Below are 5,611 nucleotides of genomic sequence, written 5' to 3'. Positions count from 1 at the left end.
AGAAAAGCAGCTGTGGGAGTCCTCAGAGTTGGGGATATTGAACCCACTTTTGCTCTTGGTATGCAAAACAGTGGCAACACAGCCATATTCTGTGTGGCAGCAATTGGTAAATGACTTCCCTCAGGCCAGCTTGCCACCTGGCTGATCCTTAGGTATGTATCAATATGGTATGCATACTGTCAGTGATCACCTTATGTTTGCTCCCAGATCCAGAGTGGTGATGCAGAGTCGGATCCAGGTGCCTCCCAGGCAATTCTGTCCCATTCCAGTGGGAAGCTGTCAGCTAATCCATGGGCTTTTCTGACAGGGGAGAGTGCTAATCTTTCAATAATAGCATTGCTCTGTATCAAGTCAAATGTCTTACAAAACTCCATTACGACTGCCTTCTATCTGCCGAACTTGTTATCTCGAAGGAGGAACGCAGCTTTGCCAGATGTGAGGTTTTTCATCCAAAAAACCCAATGTTGGCTGGCATTGTTACTGTCAATTTACGTGTGAGCTCTGATCAGCTTTTTTATTTTACTTAGTATGGACGTCAGATGAGCTAGTCTAAAATTGTAGTTCTGGCTCTCTTTTGAGTACCAGATCTCTGGAATTTCCATACTCTTTCAAGGGAAAAACAAAAAGAAAACCTATGAGGGTTCCCAGATTGCATCAAATTTTTAAAATTAGTTTCAGATGCAAGCTTCTTTGCATCAGTCGATTTAAAAATGTATTGTTCATAATATCATCATGGATCAATGTAAGTCCTCTCCCACCTTCGTTTGCCCCATGGCAGGGTCAGTTGTACCCAAATCCTGCGAGTATTCACCTCGTTTACCCCTTCAAAATCTGCAGATTAATGGAGACTGCAAGCCTGTTCCTCCGTTCAACTACTCTCCTATTGAGAAATTGCTCCTCATTTTGAACTTAAAGCCCCTCTGAAGGAAAGCTTTAGCACGCTGCGGCTTGTTTCCTCCTCAGAGGATGTGGAGACAACACATTTTTCTCCCTCTTTCTAGTAGCCTTTTACGTAGTTGAAGGCTGTGAGCGTGTCTCTTCTCAGCTTCTTCTTCTCTACACTAAAGCAGTCTTTTGATCTTTCCTCATAGGTCGTTTTTGCCAGACCATAGGGTTTCTTGCTTCTGTCTGAACTCTGCCTTCAACTTTGCCACATCCTCCCTGAGGCCCTCCACTCGCTGAGTGAAGTGAGATGGTCCCTGCCCATGTCCTGTCTGCTCGATGTCCCCCCAAAGACTTCTATACATCTCATCCAGCCCAGAAAAATACCCTTACAGTTCTTTTTTTCAGTACATTTCTGCCCATCAAGAAGCATTTCCGTTTTGGTTTCCTGAGCCCTGAATGCTGAACAATTCAGATCTTCTACAGTATCCTTCTTTCAGGTTTTAACCACCAGGTGAGAGGGATTATCTGCACTAAAACAACTGTACACAAGCAAGTATTAGTGCTGCTGACAGTGTCACTGCTGTACCCAGGAGTAGGGCTGTGCATCCCTGGAGTAGGAGTAGAGCAAATTCCACCCTGAAAAACATGCAGGAGAGGCTACTTCACTGCCAGGGGCTTTTGTGGTCCTCCTGGAGCATCCCCAATTCACCACTTTGGGAGACAGATCCTGCATTAGGATTGGTCCTATACAGACCAGCAGTCTTACACAGCCAGGCTGCTTCCTTCCTCCCTGTGAAACCAGCTCATTAATGAACCAAGCTAGAACTCATAGATGCCCGCTCTAATAAGGTACAATGAAGAGCAAGTTGAGACTAAAGACTTACCTACTCTTTGGTGAGTTTTTTTCTTAAAGAGAAAGAAACAACTCAAAGGGAAAGCTTTTGTATTCCACGCACTTGTGCAGAGTTTGGAAATAAAGATGTTACAGCTTTCTGCAAAAGGAATGCCTGTTATCAATTGACAGCTGCCCCTGCGTGACACTGAATGAACTCATACAACAAATGACCCAGAAGAAAAAGAAAGGGAGGAAAGGTGCCTAACAAGCCTTAAACCTCTGATAGTCAATTTACTAAAATTTAATGATGAGCTATTAATAATGAATGCAGCCAGGAAGATGGGAGAACTGCAGTATAATGGCCTTGAGATTTCTAGTTAGCCAGATTTCTTTACAGAGCTGGGAAAGAAGAGGGGAGCTTTCAAAAGGATGAAAAGACTTCTCTGAGGGACAGATGTAAGCAGCAGTCTACAAGTCTCTGTGGGCTGGGTAGATTGGTGGAGGAGTATTTTAAGTGTTGCTTTCATTAAAAGCCAAACTGGGGGTGGGTGGTGTGCATGTCATGTAAGGAAAAGATGATCGTGAAGGCCAAAACCTTGAGTGTAACATAGGGAATTGGGGTCATTTTCTTGCTGATGGTGATTTCCTGTGTGAAATTAACTTCCCCCCCCACCCTGTATCTCACATCCCTTGCGGTACATGCAGAAATACAGTCTCTTCAGCCAGATTTCGGGAACTGATGTTCCCAGGGCGGTGGCTGTCAGGGCCATATCGAGGTGAGGATGTGCTGAATGTTACACCTTGACTATAAACAACTCTTCACCTGGTAGTAATGTTGTCTAGACTGTTTCCTTTAGTGGCCGCATGAGCCAGTGTTATTCAAGTGAAGATACAGCCCATCTGTGACTTCCTGTTCCTAGCTGTCAGGCCAGCTGTCTTATCAAAGAGGGAAATGGAGTTGGTTAGGCACGGCTTGTTTTTGTAGGCCCATAGCGGTTGCTTTAGGATCATATGGGTCTTTAAGATTAATCAACACTGTATGTGGGTGTCCCCTAGATATCAATAAAAGTGCTCCAGTCCTGTGGGACCCCTCCTGTCCCCCCAACTTCATAAAGTTGTTCATTGACAATAATTTGCTTAGTTTCTTGAAGGCTCCAGAGTAAATTTTACTCAGCCCTGCTGACTCTGAATTCCTCTCATCTCTTTAAACTATTGTTTAAGCTGTTATTTTCCTCATCTAGCCTGTATTTCCTGTCTCTGGTTGTTAGTATGAAATGTGTGAACAAGCATCTGGATGCCATTAGCATATTTTGTGAGAACAGAAGGAGGATAAAAAAAAGTAGAAATTGAAGGCAGAGCCTACATAGAAGTAAATGTGTGCGTTTTTGTGTTTGCATCAGCAGCAACCTCCCAGAAGATGACATCTTTGCACCTCTCTTGTGCTTGTGGAGCAAACCACTAGGACTGATTAATACCAGTCAGGTAGGTATAAAAGCATAATACGGTCAAGGGAGTTGCCATGTGGTAATAAGAAATGCTTCCATGGGATCTAGAGGGTATTAGAAACAGCTTGGTGTGTGCTTGTGGTCATCTCAAAAAAACCAACCCTGTCTCAATAAACATTCCTGTTCTGGCTCTACAAGTAGGCAATGAGAAGGGGCAGGACAGAAGTATGCTGATCACTTCTTTTTTACTCGCTTCTCAAGGCTGGGTGAATCTGCTGAGTTTATCTGAGGCTCTTTTGAACAGTCCCCAGCAGATGAAGTAATTTGAGGCCTCGCCCACACCACAGTTTATTCAGCAAGCTGCTCTAGGTCTTTTAACAGAGGCGCTTTTTAATGCAGCATGGACACCTTAATTAAATCAAGCACTGAAAAATGTCACTTTAATTTTGACACATAGCCTACAACATATGATGTATTTTTTGGTTTATGTTGTTGCTGAGGGGAAGAAATGAATTAGCATGGATTTTAAATTACTTTGCTATTGAACTCTGATATAATTTAGACAGAAAACATCGTCCTAGATGAACAAAGAGGTGATGCAACAGCTGATCAGAACTCTTGTGAGGCGCCAAGCCCTGCAAATGCAAGGAGATTATTTTGCTCTTTTTTCTACCTCTAGTTTCTTTGATCTGGTTGCTCAGTTCCTACAGAGGCTTCTGCTGGCAGCAAGCAGACACCAGGAGACAAGAAAAGACTTGTATTGTCTGAAATCCAGAGACTTCATTCCTGAAAATTTGGGGAAAGGCTGCCATCTGCTGTAATACATAGCAGTTGCTGGAAATAAATCTGACCTAAATCAAATTATAATGGTCACACTGAAGCTGCAATGAGCTTAGGGTAGAAGCAAGATAAGACAAGCAAAGAAGAACTGTGCGCTTAAAGGCATGTTGATGCTTTCCACACAGATCACACTTCTAATAATAGCTATTACCTATCCTGACAAAATTATGCCCTTAGAGGAAAAGGACCATCCTTGTGGTCCCCGCCTGCTTTAATCCCTGATATTTCCAGCTGAGGTCAGAGATGGGCTGCGAGGGTCTGAGACAGCGATGCATGTAGCGCTGTTCAGAAAGCTACTGGTGGGGGAAGCCTGCTGTGAGGGGACAGTGTGCTGCTTCCTTGATTTAATCTAGTTGCCCGTGGTACTTTTACAGCATCTCAGCTGTAGAATTTTGAAATGCACAAAGGTGTGTTTTTTTTTTTCCTCTCAGTGGTAAGTGTGTGATAACTAAGATAGCAATGAGTTAACTTGGCCGCTTCTGCATTACTTGGTTGGGTTTCCTGTGGCTGTACCCTCTACCGGTGGACCTTGCAGCCCTAGAGCAGTGCAAAGTCTAAAACCATCTAGCATTCAGGGCCTTTATCTCAGATCTTTAAAACAAAATCTGTACTGAACCTTGTGGTAAAACTAGAATCAAATGCGTATCTCTGAAAGTCCCTAAGATCTCATCCCTGTTTGCTTGGTACCTTCTTTAGACATCACCAACTTGGTCTGCTTTTTCTGTACTTTTTTCTTTTTTCTCACTCCACATCATTACTTGCTTTGAAACTGCACATTTTGACTCACAAGTAATCTCAGAAACAAGAGCTTTTAGTTTGCCTAAGTAAGGACAGACTGAAAGGCCAGAAAGAATTATTCCAAATAGAGTTAGTGTAGAAAAAGGTGGGAATAAAGGACAGCAGCTCCTGACACCCTGCTTGTTTTGTAAAAATAAATTTACTGCATGGCTGTGGAGTGGCAACACTGGTGGACGCATGTTCCTAAAGTCCTTTAAGAGTCAAAAACCTCCTCTCATGCATGTTCAGATGAAAAGTATGCACTTCAGAGATGCAGTTTTTAACACATTTGGGTTGCATATTATCCACTGCTTGTAGGCCCATGTCCATCCCTCTGCCAAATGGTGCCTATTACACTAAAATCCAGTAATGTTGAGACATTTCACTGCTTCTGGAATGCCAGGATGGTTGGAAGCATGAGGTCTGGGAAGGAAAAGAATTGAGTTTTGGTTGTGTCTTGTTACGGTGGTCAGAAGCTCTAACATCAAATATTGTTGAAGAGATGGTCAGATCAAGAAGGTATGTACTCAAGCCTAAATGGTGGAAATGGACAGAGAAAGAGATGCCAATAACAGAGGTAAATATTTGTCAGCAGTACAAAGGTGTGGGTCAGACTGAGGTAAACAGGGTAAGATACAGACAGAAAAAAGAAATGAGAGTAACTTCTTCAGAAGTATCTCAAAGAGCAGCAGGATGAGAGAAAGAGTTTACAGGCTGCAAAAGGAGAAGACTTACTTATACCTAGCAAAGCTGGAGGACTTGATAAGGGATCTTAATCCCTGGGGATGATGTAAGTAATTGCTATAGCTGAATTCCATACGCATCAGGC

The sequence above is a fragment of the Mesitornis unicolor genome, unplaced genomic scaffold, assembly GCF_000695765.1.
Source record: "Mesitornis unicolor isolate BGI_N332 unplaced genomic scaffold, ASM69576v1 scaffold31578, whole genome shotgun sequence".
NCBI classification, from domain to species: Eukaryota; Metazoa; Chordata; class Aves; order Mesitornithiformes; family Mesitornithidae; genus Mesitornis; species Mesitornis unicolor.
The sequence above is the reverse complement of the archived record's forward strand: the minus strand, read 5'-3'. Positions refer to the sequence as shown.